Source organism: Dendrobates tinctorius, unplaced genomic scaffold, assembly GCF_039654945.1.
Source record: "Dendrobates tinctorius isolate UK_male_01 unplaced genomic scaffold, ASM3965494v1 ptg000192l, whole genome shotgun sequence".
In the NCBI taxonomy this organism is placed as follows: domain Eukaryota; kingdom Metazoa; phylum Chordata; class Amphibia; order Anura; family Dendrobatidae; genus Dendrobates; species Dendrobates tinctorius.
In genome coordinates, this window is record NW_027361859.1 from 2243758 (window position 1) to 2259170 (window position 15413).

General features: G+C 42.3%; 1 protein-coding gene across 1 annotated transcript in view; it reads right to left on the bottom strand.

Annotated features, from left to right (window-relative positions):
- LOC141055783 (uncharacterized) overlaps nucleotides 1–12703 on the bottom strand; it is a 48380-nt gene extending 35677 nt beyond the window's left edge. Inside the window, exons 1-3 of the mRNA XM_073552489.1 lie at nucleotides 12576–12703; nucleotides 9507–10301; nucleotides 9105–9263 (exon numbers count right to left, since the gene is read on the bottom strand). The gene's annotated coding sequence lies outside the window, so the exon portion shown is untranslated. The remainder of the gene's footprint in view (nucleotides 1–9104; nucleotides 9264–9506; nucleotides 10302–12575) is intronic.
- Between the last annotated feature and the right edge of the window lie 2710 nt (nucleotides 12704–15413).

The window sequence follows — 15413 nt, forward strand, 5'->3', positions numbered from 1 at the left end:
TGTATATATGGGATAGGTGTTCATTCCCCTATTATCTACATATATTTCATGTTCATTCCCCACCTATAAAGCTCAGGGAATATAATATACACCTGTATATATGGGATATGTGTTCATTCCCCTATTATCTACATATATTTCATGTTCATTCCCCACCTATAAAGCACAGGGAATATAATATCCACCTGTATATATGGGATATGTGTTCATTCCTCTATTATCTACATATATTTCATGTTCATTCCCCACCTATAAAGCTCAGGGAATATAATATACACCTGTATATATGGGATAGGTGTTCATTCCCCTATTATCTACATATATTTCATGTTCATTCCCCACCTATAAAGCTCAGGGAATATAATATACACCTGTATATATGGGATATGTGTTCGTTCCCCTATTATCTACATATATTTCATGTTCATTCCCCACCTATAAAGCTCAGGGAATATAATATACACCTGTATATATGGGATATGTGTTCATTCCCCTATTATCTACATATATTTCATGTTCATTCCCCACCTATAAAGCTCAGGGAATATAATATTCACCTGTTTATATGGGATATGTGTTCATTCCTCTATTATCTACATATATTTCATGTTCATTCCCCACCTATAAAGCTCAGGGAATATAATATACACCTGTATATATGGGATAGGTGTTCATTCCCCTATTATCTACATATATTTCATGTTCATTTCCCACCTATAAAGCTCAGGGAATATAATATACACCTGTATATATGGGATATGTGTTCATTCCCCTATTATCTACATATATTTCATGTTCATTCCCCACCAATGAAGCACAGGGAATATAATATTCACCTGTTTATATGGGATATGTGTTCATTCCTCTATTATCTACATATATTTCATGTTCATTCCCCACCTATAAAGCTCAGGGAATATAATATACACCTGTTTATATGGGATATGTGTTCATTCCTCTATTATCTACATATATTTCATGTTCATTCCCCACCTATAAAGCTCAGGGAATATAATATACACCTGTTTATATGGGATAGGTGTTCATTCCCCTATTATCTACATATATTTCATGTTCATTCCCCACCTATAAAGCACAGGGAATATAATATACACCTGTATATATGGGATATGTGTTCATTCCCCTATTATCTACATATATTTCATGTTCATTCCCCACCTATAAAGCTCAGGGAATATAATATACACCTGTATATATGGGATATGTGTTCATTCCCCTATTATCTACATATATTTCATGTTCATTCCCCACCTATAAAGCACAGGGAATATAATATACACCTGTTTATATGGGATATGTGTTCATTCTCCTATTATCTACATATATTTCATGTTCATTCCCCACCTATAAAGCTCAGGGAATATAATATACACCTGTATATATGGGATATGTGTTCATTCCCCTATTATCTACATATATTTCATGTTCATTCCCCACCTATAAAGCTCAGGGAATATAATATACACCTGTTTATGTGGGATAGGTGTTCATTCTCCTATTATCTACATATATTTCATGTTCATTCCCCACCTATAAAGCTCAGGGAATATAATGTACACCTGTTTATATGGGATATGTGTTCATTCTCCTATTATCTACATATATTTCATGTTCATTCCCCACCTATAAAGCTCAGGGAATATAATATACACCTGTATATATGGGATATGTGTTCATTCCCCTATTATCTACATATATTTCATGTTCATTCCCCACCTATAAAGCTCAGGGAATATAATATACACCTGTTTATGTGGGATAGGTGTTCATTCTCCTATTATCTACATATATTTCATGTTCATTCCCCACCTATAAAGCTCAGGGAATATAATGTACACCTGTTTATATGGGATATGTGTTCATTCTCCTATTATCTACATATATTTCATGTTCATTCCCCACCTATAAAGCTCAGGGAATATAATATACACCTGTTTATATGGGATATGTGTTCATTCTCCTATTATCTACATATATTTCATGTTCATTCCCCACCTATAAAGCTCAGGGAATATAATATACACCTGTTTATATGGGATATGTGTTCATTCCTCTATTATCTACATATATTTCATGTTCATTCCCCACCTATAAAGCTCAGGGAATATAATATACACCTGTATATATGAGATAGGTGTTCATTCCTCTATTATCTACATATATTTCATGTTCATTCCCCACCTATAAAGCTCAGGGAATATAATATACACCTGTATATATGGGATATGTGTTCATTCCCCTATTATCTACATATATTTCATGTTCATTCCCCACCTATAAAGCTCAGGGAATATAATATACACATGTTTATATGGGATAGGTGTTCATTCCCCTATTATCTACATATATTTCATGTTCATTCCCCACCTATAAAGCTCAGGGAATATAATATACACCTGTATATATGGGATAGGTGTTCATTCCTCTATTATCTACATATATTTCATGTTCATTCCCCACCTATAAAGCACAGGGAATATAATATACACCTGTATATATGGGATAGGTGTTCATTCCCCTATTATCTACATATATTTCATGTTCATTCCCCACCTATAAAGCTCAGGGAATATAATATTCACCTGTTTATATGGGATATGTGTTCATTCCTCTATTATCTACATATATTTCATGTTCATTCCCCACCTATAAAGCACAGGGAATATAATATACACCTGTATATATGGGATAGGTGTTCATTCCTCTATTATCTACATATATTTCATGTTCATTCCCCACCTATAAAGCTCAGGGAATATAATATACACCTGTATATATGGGATATGTGTTCATTCCCCTATTATCTACATATATTTCATGTTCATTCCCCACCTATAAAGCTCAGGGAATATAATATACACATGTTTATATGGGATATGTGTTCATGCCCCTATTATCTACATATATTTCATGTTCATTCCCCACCTATAAAGCACAGGGAATATAATATACACCTGTTTATATGGGATAGGTGTTCATTCCCCTATTATCTACATATATTTCATGTTCATTCCCCACCTATAAAGCTCAGGGAATATAATATACACCTGTTTATATGGGATAGGTGTTCATTCCCCTATTATCTACATATATTTCATGTTCATTCCCCACCTATAAAGCACAGGGAATATAATATACACCTGTTTATATGGGATATGTGTTCATTCCCCTATTATCTACATATATTTCATGTTCATTCCCCACCTATAAAGCACAGGGAATATAATATACACCTGTTTATATGGGATAGGTGTTCATTCCCCTATTATCTACATATATTTCATGTTCATTCCCCACCTATAAAGCACAGGGAATATAATATACACCTGTTTATATGGGATATGTGTTCATTCCTCTATTATCTACATATATTTCATGTTCATTCCCCACCTATAAAGCACAGGGAATATAATATACACCTGTTTATATGGGATATGTGTTCATTCCCCTATTATCTACATATATTTCATGTTCATTCCCCACCTATAAAGCACAGGGAATATAATATACACCTGTATATATGGGATATGTGTTCATTCCTCTATTATCTACATATATTTCATGTTCATTCCCCACCTATAAAGCACAGGGAATATAATATACACCTGTATATATGGGATAGGTGTTCATTCCCCTATTATCTACATATATTTCATGTTCATTCCCCACCTATAAAGCACAGGGAATATAATATACACCTGTTTATATGGGATATGTGTTCATTCCTCTATTATCTACATATATTTCATGTTCATTCCCCACCTATAAAGCACAGGGAATATAATATACACCTGTATATATGGGATATGTGTTCATTCCCCTATTATCTACATATATTTCATGTTCATTCCCCACCTATAAAGCTCAGGGAATATAATATACACCTGTTTATATGGGATATGTGTTCATTCCCCTATTATCTACATATATTTCATGTTCATTCCCCACCTATAAAGCACAGGGAATATAATATACACCTGTTTATATGGGATATGTGTTCATTCCTCTATTATCTACATATATTTCATGTTCATTCCCCACCTATAAAGCTCAGGGAATATAATATACACCTGTATATATGGGATATGTGTTCATTCCCCTATTATCTACATATATTTCATGTTCATTCCCCACCTATAAAGCTCAGGGAATATAATATACACATGTTTATATGGGATATGTGTTCATGCCCCTATTATCTACATATATTTCATGTTCATTCCCCACCTATAAAGCACAGGGAATATAATATACACCTGTTTATATGGGATAGGTGTTCATTCCTCTATTATCTACATATATTTCATGTTCATTCCCCACCTATAAAGCTCAGGGAATATAATATACACCTGTATATATGGGATATGTGTTCATTCCCCTATTATCTACATATATTTCATGTTCATTCCTCACCTATAAAGCACAGGGAATATAATATACACCTGTTTATATGGGATAGGTGTTCATTCCCCTATTATCTACATATATTTCATGTTCATTCCCCACCTATAAAGCACAGGGAATATAATATACACCTGTTTATATGGGATAGGTGTTCATTCCCCTATTATCTACATATATTTCATGTTCATTCCTCACCTATAAAGCACAGGGAATATAATATACACCTGTTTATATGGGATAGGTGTTCATTCCCCTATTATCTACATATATTTCATGTTCATTCCCCACCTATAAAGCACAGGGAATATAAGATACACCTGTTTATATGGGATAGGTGTTCATTCCCCTATTATCTACATATATTACATGTTCATTCCCCACCTATAAAGCACAGGGAATATAATATACACCTGTTTATATGGGATAGGTGTTCACTCCCCTATTATCTACATATATATCATATTCACTTCCCACCTATAAAGCTCAGGGAATATAATATACACCTGTATATATGGGATAGGTGTTCATTCCCCTATTATCTACATATATTTCATGTTCATTCCCCACCTATAAAGCACAGGGAATATAATATACACCTGTTTATATGGGATAGGTGTTCATTCCTCTATTATCTACATATATTTCATGTTCATTCCCCACCTATAAAGCTCAGGGAATATAATATACACCTGTATATATGGGATATGTGTTCATTCCCCTATTATCTACATATATTTCATGTTCATTCCTCACCTATAAAGCACAGGGAATATAATATACACCTGTTTATATGGGATAGGTGTTCATTCCCCTATTATCTACATATATTTCATGTTCATTCCCCACCTATAAAGCACAGGGAATATAATATACACCTGTTTATATGGGATAGGTGTTCATTCCCCTATTATCTACATATATTTCATGTTCATTCCTCACCTATAAAGCACAGGGAATATAATATACACCTGTTTATATGGGATAGGTGTTCATTCCCCTATTATCTACATATATTTCATGTTCATTCCCCACCTATAAAGCACAGGGAATATAATATACACCTGTTTATATGGGATAGGTGTTCATTCCCCTATTATCTACATATATTACATGTTCATTCCCCACCTATAAAGCTCAGGGAATATAATATACACCTGTTTATATGGGATAGGTGTTCACTCCCCTATTATCTACATATATATCATATTCACTTCCCACCTATAAAGCTCAGGGAATATAATATACACCTGTATATATGGGATAGGTGTTCATTCCCCTATTATCTACATATATTTCATGTTCATTCCCCACCTATAAAGCACAGGGAATATAATGTACACCTGTTTATATGGGATATGTGTTCATTCTCCTATTATCTACATATATTTCATGTTCATTCCCCACCTATAAAGCACAGGGAATATAATATACACCTGTTTATGTGGGATAGGTGTTCATTCTCCTATTATCTACATATATTTCATGTTCATTCCCCACCTATAAAGCTCAGGGAATATAATATACACCTGTATATATGGGATAGGTGTTCATTCCCCTATTATCTACATATATTTCATGTTCATTCCCCACCTATAAAGCACAGGGAATATAATATACACCTGTTTATGTGGGATAGGCGTTCATTCCCCTATTATCTACATATATTTCATGTTCATTCCCCACCTATAAAGCACAGGGAATATAATATACACCTGTATATATGGGATAGGTGTTCATTCCCCTATTATCTACATATATTTCATGTTCATTCCCCACCTATAAAGCACAGGGAATATAATATACACCTGTATATATGGGATAGGTGTTCATTCCCCTATTATCTACATATATTTCATGTTCATTCCCCACCTATAAAGCACAGGGAATATAATATACACCTGTATATATGGGATAGGTGTTCATTCCCCTATTATCTACATATATTTCATGTTCATTCCCCACCTATAAAGCACAGGGAATATAATATACACCTGTATATATGGGATAGGTGTTCATTCCCCTATTATCTACATATATTTCATGTTCATTCCCCACCTATAAAGCACAGGGAATATAATATACACCTGTATATATGGGATATGTGTTCATTCCCCTATTATCTACATATATTTCATGTTCATTCCCCACCTATAAAGCTCAAGGAATATAATATACACCTGTTTATATGTGATATGTGTTCATTCCCCTATTATCTACATATATTTCATGTTCATTCCCCACCTATGAAGCTCAGGGAATATAATATACACCTGTATATATGGGATATGTGTTCATTCCTCTATTATCTACATATATTTCATGTTCATTCCCCACCTATAAAGCACAGGGAATATAATATACACCTGTTTATATGGGATATGTGTTCATTCCCCTATTATCTACATATATTTCATGTTCATTCCCCACCTATAAAGCTCAAGGAATATAATATACACCTGTTTATATGTGATATGTGTTCATTCCCCTATTATCTACATATATTTCATGTTCATTCCCCACCTATAAAGCTCAGGGAATATAATATACACCTGTATATATGGGATATGTGTTCATTCCCCTATTATCTACATATATTTCATGTTCATTCCCCACCTATAAAGCACAGGGAATATAATATACACCTGTTTATATGGGATATGTGTTCATTCCCCTATTATCTACATATATTTCATGTTCATTCCCCACCTATAAAGCTCAGGGAATATAATATACACCTGTTTATATGTGGTATGTGTTCATTCCCCTATTATCTACATATATTTCATGTTCATTCCCCACCTATAAAGCTCAGGGAATATAATATACACCTGTATATGGGATATGTGTTCATTCCCCTATTATCTACATATATTTCATGTTCATTCCCCACCTATAAAGCTCAGGGAATATAATATACACCTGTATATATGGGATATGTGTTCATTCCTCTATTATCTACATATATTTCATGTTCATTCCCCACCTATAAAGCTCAGGGAATATAATATACACCTGTTTATATGGGATAGGTGTTCATTCCTCTATTATCTACATATATTTCATGTTCATTCCCCACCTATAAAGCTCAGGGAATATAATATACACCTGTTTATATGGGATATGTATTCATTCCTCTATTATCTACATATATTTCATGTTCATTCCCCACCTATAAAGCTCAGGGAATATAATATACACCTGTATATATGGGATATGTGTTCATTCCCCTATTATCTACATATATTTCATGTTCATTCCCCACCTATAAAGCTCAAGGAATATAATATACACCTGTTTATATGTGATATGTGTTCATTCCCCTATTATCTACATATATTTCATGTTCATTCCCCACCTATGAAGCTCAGGGAATATAATATACACCTGTATATATGGGATATGTGTTCATTCCCCTATTATCTACATATATTTCATGTTCATTCCCCACCTATAAAGCACAGGGAATATAATATACACCTGTTTATATGGGATATGTGTTCATTCCCCTATTATCTACATATATTTCATGTTCATTCCCCACCTATAAAGCTCAGGGAATATAATATACACCTGTATATGGGATATGTGTTCATTCCCCTATTATCTACATATATTTCATGTTCATTCCCCACCTATAAAGCTCAGGGAATATAATATACACCTGTTTATATGGGATATGTGTTCATTCCCCTATTATCTACATATATTTCATGTTCATTCCCCACCTATAAAGCTCAGGGAATATAATATACACCTGTTTATATGGGATAGGTGTTCATTCCTCTATTATCTACATATATTTCATGTTCATTCCCCACCTATAAAGCTCAGGGAATATAATATACACCTGTTTATATGGGATATGTATTCATTCCTCTATTATCTACATATATTTCATGTTCATTCCCCACCTATAAAGCTCAGGGAATATAATATGCACCTGTATATATGGGATATGTGTTCATTCCTCTATTATATACATATATTTCATGTTCATTCCCCACCTATAAAGCTCAGGGAATATAATATGCACCTGTATATATGGGATATGTGTTCATTCCCCTATTATCTACATATATTTCATGTTCATTCCCCACCTATAAAGCTCAGGGAATATAATATACACCTGTTTATATGGGATAGGTGTTCATTCCTCTATTATCTACATATATTTCATGTTCATTCCCCACCTATAAAGCTCAGGGAATATAATATACACCTGTTTATATGGGATATGTATTCATTCCTCTATTATCTACATATATTTCATGTTCATTCCCCACCTATAAAGCTCAGGGAATATAATATACACCTGTTTATATGGGATATGTGTTCATTCCCCTATTATCTACATATATTTCATGTTCATTCCCCACCTATAAAGCACAGGGAATATAATATACACCTGTTTATATGGGATATGTGTTCATTCCTCTATTATCTACATATATTTCATGTTCATTCCCCACCTATAAAGCTCAGGGAATATAATATCCACCTGTTTATATGGGATATGTGTTCATTCTCCTATTATCTACATATATTTCATGTTCATTCCCCACCTATAAAGCTCAGGGAATATAATATGCACCTGTATATATGGGATATGTGTTGATTTCCTAATTGTCTACATATATTTCATGCTCATTTCATATCCATGCATAAGAAATCTATAATACCTCTCCATGTCTTTGGGCCTAGAAGTTATTATGTTCATTCTTTTTCTTCATCTTTTTAGTCCGTCCGCCTGCTGAAAGCTCATTACTCCCTATTCCTAGACGGCAGAACTGTCATTCACTGCACCCAGACACTAAGATAGGAGGAGTCATGATCGGGGGCTATAAAGCAGAAAAATAAAGGTTTAAATATTTCTTAAAATGGGTTAAGAGCACAAAGATGGGAAACGCAATTTCAGATACGAAACGTAAAAAACACATGTATGAATAAAGGCTAAAAAAAACTATAATCCCCAGCGGGGACGGTGATAATAATGTGTGTACAGCGGTACGGGATATAGTGGCGATATAGAAGAGAGAGTAATAAATAATCCTGAGCGAGAATAACGGGGCTCCAGCACCTACCTCCACCTGCAGAGCCGCACTCCACATATATGGCTGCTCAGGACCTGGGATGAGGTCACAGTCATGTGATCAGTGACATGGAGGGGAGGAGTCAGAGGAATCAATAATAGTGGGCAAGGGCTAGACGAGTAACTGCAGACCTCTCTCTTGGTGTGCCTCCCTACTTATTCCTCTCTTATAGGCGCCAAGGTTTATCGCCTCTATATTCCGTTTCCCCGTCCATTAATCCCTTCCTCCCCTTATCTCATCCTTCACCTCTCCTATATCCCTTTATTTCCCGATAGTTCTACATTGTCTCGCCTGTATGTGTGTCTCAGTGTGTATCGGGCGGGTGAACTGTTTATTATGGGACGGTGACGGTATTATAAACACTCATTGTTTTATACCTTTGTAATAATAAACTTGTAACACTTATGCCACCCCTACTCTGACCTGACATGTATTGTATGTGTCAATAAATGAGTTATACTTCATCCTGCTGAGTGCGACCTTTCCTCTACATGGATTCATAAACTTGTTTTACTTCACCTACACCGAGCGTCGTGAATCGTCACACACGTTACATAGCGTAAGGGAAGTGGGACGGTCATACATAGGAAAAAGGAGACAAACTAGAGAACCCTCAGAAACCAAAATCAAGGGAGTAAACGGTATTAGAATATTAACAGCTGACATTTCAGACACCCTTTCACAATGGTTAGCTCTGTTGCTTTGCAGCACTGGGGTCATCTGTAATGCGTTTGGATGTACTCCCCATGTTTGCGTGGGTTTCCTCCGGGTACTCCTGATTTCCTCCTGAAAACATACAGAATTTAGATTGTGAGCCCCACTGGAGACAGTGATGTCAACGTCTGCAAAGCGATGAGGAATTAATGGTGCTATAGAATCTATCTATATATTATATATATATAATTGCCTTAAATTGCCCATCATCCACTTCCATCTGGATGTCCCCGAATCCCACAATCCACCGCGCCGACCGGAAGTAAGCAGACCGCCATATTGAAATACCCAAGTGATGCGTATTTCAATATGGCACCCGCTGGTGGTACCAGACCCTTCCACAGTACCACCAGCGGGACACCGCTGGGATCCCCCTACTGCAGCTGGACCCCCCCGTCGCTGCCGGACCCGCCGCCACCGGACCCACCGCTGTCTGCCCACCCACCTCCATCACAGCTGGCAAGAAAGACCGCGGCTTGCGGCCTGTGCACAGGCCGCAAGCCGCGGTCTTTCCTGCCAGCTGGCCGCCACCAGGACCACCTGCTGGCCGCCACCAGGACCCCCCGCCGCTGGACCCACCGCTGCCTGCCCACCATGTACATACACACACACACACACACACACACACATGTACTCACACACACACTCACACACATGTACTCTCACACACACACACGTACTCACATACACGTACTCACACACTCATACACAAACACACGTACTCACACACACACACGTACTCGCATACACGTACCCACACACACACACATGTACACACACACGTACTCACACACACACACATACACACGTACTCACACACACACACGTACTCGCATACACGTACCCACACACACGTACCCACACACACGTAGAACTCTGGGCTGCTGTTCTTGCCACAGAACTGGCGAACTTATCAGAACTCGACCTACAGCTTGAAGGCACAGAAATCTTCATTCATAGCAAAGTAGTGCTAGGCTACATTCATAATGAGACTAGAAGATTCTACGTCTATGTAAACAACCTAGTACTCAGAATTAGGAAGTCTTCACAGCCTTCTCAGTGGAGATATGTACCAACTGACCAAAATTCTGCAGACCGTGCAACCAGAACGGTACCGGCATCATGCCTTAGGCTAGTTTCACACTAGCGTTTTGGAGTGCAGCGACGGCCTGCGCACGGCCGCTGCTAAGCCCCGCCCCCTGCCGCGCCTCCGCCGGTAGCTCCGCCCACCGGCGCATGACGCTACATGCGCCCTGCGTCCCCTATCTTCATCACAGAGGGCGCAGGCCTTGCACAGTCTGCATTTGGCGGCGCATGCGTCCTTTTGACGGTGCGCCGACCTGCGCCAAACGCAACCTGCTGCAGTTTGGTTGCGTCGGCGTACCGTCAAAAAGGCGCATGCGCCGCCAAACGCATACTGCGCACGGCCTGCGCCCCCTGTGATAAAGATAGGGGACGCAGGGCGCACGCAGCGTCATGCGCCGATGGGCGGAGCTACCGGCGGAGGCACGGCAGGGGCGGGGCTTAGCGGCGGCCGTGCGCAGGCCGTCGCTGCGCTCCAAAACGCTAGTGTGAAACTAGCCTTAAAGACACTACCTGGCCCGTCAGGCCTACATTTCTGTATCAACCAGTACCCACTGCTTGCGAGACACATACACTTGAACTGTTCAAGCCCAAATCAAATATAGAGATCCGGCCTCAAGTTTCTACACTTAAAACAGCAGTCACCAAAAGGCGCCTTGACTCCAGCCGCTTCCTCAGATTCTCTATCTGGAGGTCAGTTTACAGAGCATTAACTTGCCTGATTCGTGTTGTTAAATCCTTTGAAATTACACAAACAAGGTCAGTTCTATGCAAAGTGCCATCATTGTCATAAAGCTTACACAGAGGACGATTTCATGCAAGCGAAACATGCTATCATCCGTTGTGTCCAGCATGAGGCTTATACCCACTCTGGAGTCCCTCCAAAATCATGGCGATGTCCCTAAAGATAGTCCTCACTCATCTCGGAAGCGTGTGGGAGCGCATAATCAACATTTCTCGCAGGATCCTCTATTACAACTAGGTCCTTCGAAGCTCAGCCATGAGACTCTCACTACCTTCATGGCGGAGGTAGTAGCCATTATAGACCACAGGTTGCCATGTCCAATGATCCTGAAGACCCATCTCTGCTAACTTCCTCCATGAAACGCTATTTCAGATGTGAAACGTAAAAAATACATGTCTGAACAAGGGCTAATTAAACCGTGATAATAATGTGTGTACAGCGCTGCGGGATATAGCGGCGATATAGAAGAGAGTGTAATAAATAATCCTGAGAGAGAATAACGGGGCTCCAGCACCTACCTCCACCTGCAGAGCCGCACTCCACATATATGGCTGCTCTGTGCGCACAGGACCTGGGATGAGGTCACAGGAGGGGAGGAGTCAGGGGTCACATGATCAGGGGCCTCAGTGTATGCAGGACTCTGCTGTGCTGGTTGTCATGGTGCTGGATGAGGGGAAGTTTCTGTGTGGGGTCAGGAGGGGTTTACAGGGTGGATGTAGCAGAGCCGTGTGTGTACGAGGTGTACGGAGCAGAGCCGTGTGTGTACGAGGTGTACGAGGTGTACGGAGCGGAGCCGCGTGTGTACGAGGTGTACGGAGCAGAGCCGTGTGTGTACGAGGTGTACGGAGCGGAGCCGTGTGTGTACGAGGTGTACGGAGCGGAGCCGCGTGTGTACGAGGTGTACGGAGCAGAGCCGTGTGTGTACGAGGTGTACGGAGCGGAGCCGTGTGTGTACGAGGTGTACTGAGCGGAGCCGCGTGTGTACGAGGTGTACGGAGCGGAGCGGCATGTGTACGGAGCAGGGCCGTGTGTGTACGAGGTGTACGGAGCGGAGCCGCGTGTGTACGAGGTGTACGGAGCGGAGCGGCATGTGTACGGAGCAGGGCCGTGTGTGTATGAGGTGTACGGAGCAGAGCCGTGTGTGTACAAGGTGTACAGAGCAGAGCCGTGTGTGTACGAGGTGTACGGAGCGGAGCCGCGTGTGTACGAGGTGTACGGAGCGGAGCCGCGTGTGTACGAGGTGTACGGAGCGGAGCGGCATGTGTACGGAGCAGAACCGTGTGTGTACAAGGTGTACAGAGCAGAGCCGTGTGTGTACGAGGTGTACGGAGCGGAGCCGCGTGTGTACGAGGTGTACGGAGCGGAGCCGCGTGTGTACGAGGTGTACGGAGCGGAGCGGCATGTGTACGGAGCAGGGCCGTGTGTGTACGAGGTGTACGGAGCGGAGCCGCGTGTGTACGAGGTGTACGGAGCGGAGCGGCATGTGTACGGAGCAGGGCCGTGTGTGTATGAGGTGTACGGAGCAGAGCCGTGTGTGTACAAGGTGTACAGAGCAGAGCCGTGTGTGTACGAGGTGTACGGAGCGGAGCCGCGTGTGTACGAGGTGTACGGAGCGGAGCCGCGTGTGTACGAGGTGTACGGAGCGGAGCGGCATGTGTACGGAGCAGAACCGTGTGTGTACAAGGTGTACAGAGCAGAGCCGTGTGTGTACGAGGTGTACGGAGCGGAGCCGCGTGTGTACGAGGTGTACGGAGCGGAGCCGCGTGTGTACGAGGTGTACGGAGCGGAGCGGCATGTGTACGGAGCAGGGCCGTGTGTGTACGAGGTGTACGGAGCGGAGCCGCGTGTGTACGAGGTGTACGGAGCGGAGCGGCATGTGTACGGAGCAGGGCCGTGTGTGTATGAGGTGTACGGAGCAGAGCCGTGTGTGTACAAGGTGTACAGAGCAGAGCCGTGTGTGTACGAGGTGTACGGAGCGGAGCCGCGTGTGTACGAGGTGTACGGAGCGGAGCCGCGTGTGTACGAGGTGTACGGAGCGGAGCGGCATGTGTACGGAGCAGAACCGTGTGTGTACAAGGTGTACAGAGCAGAGCCGTGTGTGTACGAGGTGTACGGAGCGGAGCCGCGTGTGTACGAGGTGTACGGAGCGGAGCCGCGTGTGTACGAGGTGTACGGAGCGGAGCGGCATGTGTACGGAGCAGGGCCGTGTGTGTACGAGATGTACGGAGCGGAGCCGTGTGTGTACGAGGTGTACGGAGCAGAGCCGTGTGTGTACGAGGTGTACGGAGCAGAGCCGTGTGTGTACGAGGTGTACGGAGCGGAGCCGCGTGTGTACGAGGTGTACAGAGCAGAGCCGTGTGTGTACGAGGTGTACGAGGTGTACGGAGCGGAGCCGCGTGTGTACGAGGTGTACGGAGCAGAGCCGTGTGTGTACGAGGTGTACGGAGCGGAGCCGTGTGTGTACGAGGTGTACTGAGCGGAGCCGCGTGTGTACGAGGTGTACGGAGCGGAGCGGCATGTGTACGGAGCAGGGCCGTGTGTGTACGAGGTGTACGGAGCGGAGCCGCGTGTGTACGAGGTGTACGGAGCGGAGCGGCATGTGTACGGAGCAGGGCCGTGTGTGTATGAGGTGTACGGAGCAGAGCCGTGTGTGTACAAGGTGTACAGAGCAGAGCCGTGTGTGTACGAGGTGTACGGAGCGGAGCCGCGTGTGTACGAGGTGTACGGAGCGGAGCCGCGTGTGTACGAGGTGTACGGAGCGGAGCGGCATGTGTACGGAGCAGGGCCGTGTGTGTACGAGATGTACGGAGCGGAGCCGTGTGTGTACGAGGTGTACGGAGCAGAGCCGTGTGTGTACGAGGTGTACGGAGCAGAGCCGTGTGTGTACGAGGTGTACGGAGCGGAGCCGCGTGTGTACGAGGTGTACAGAGCAGAGCCGTGTGTGTACGAGGTGTACAGAGCGGAGCCGTGTGTGTACGAGGTGTACGGAGCGGAGCCGTGTGTGTACGAGGTGTACGGAGCGGAGCCGTGTGTGTACGAGGTGTACGGAGCGGAGCCGTGTGTGTACGAGGTGTACGGAGCGGAGCCGTGTGTGTACGAGGTGTACGGAGCGGAGCCGTGTGTGTACGAGGTGTACGGAGCGGAGCCGCGTGTGTACGAGGTGTACGGAGCGGAGCGGCATGTGTACGGAGCAGGGCCGTGTGTGTACGAGGTGTACGGAGCGGAGCCGCGTGTGTACGAGGTGTACGGAGCGGAGCGGCATGTGTACGGAGCAGGGCCGTGTGTGTATGAGGTGTACGGAGCAGAGCCGTGTGTGTACAAGGTGTACAGAGCAGAGCCGTGTGTGTACGAGGTGT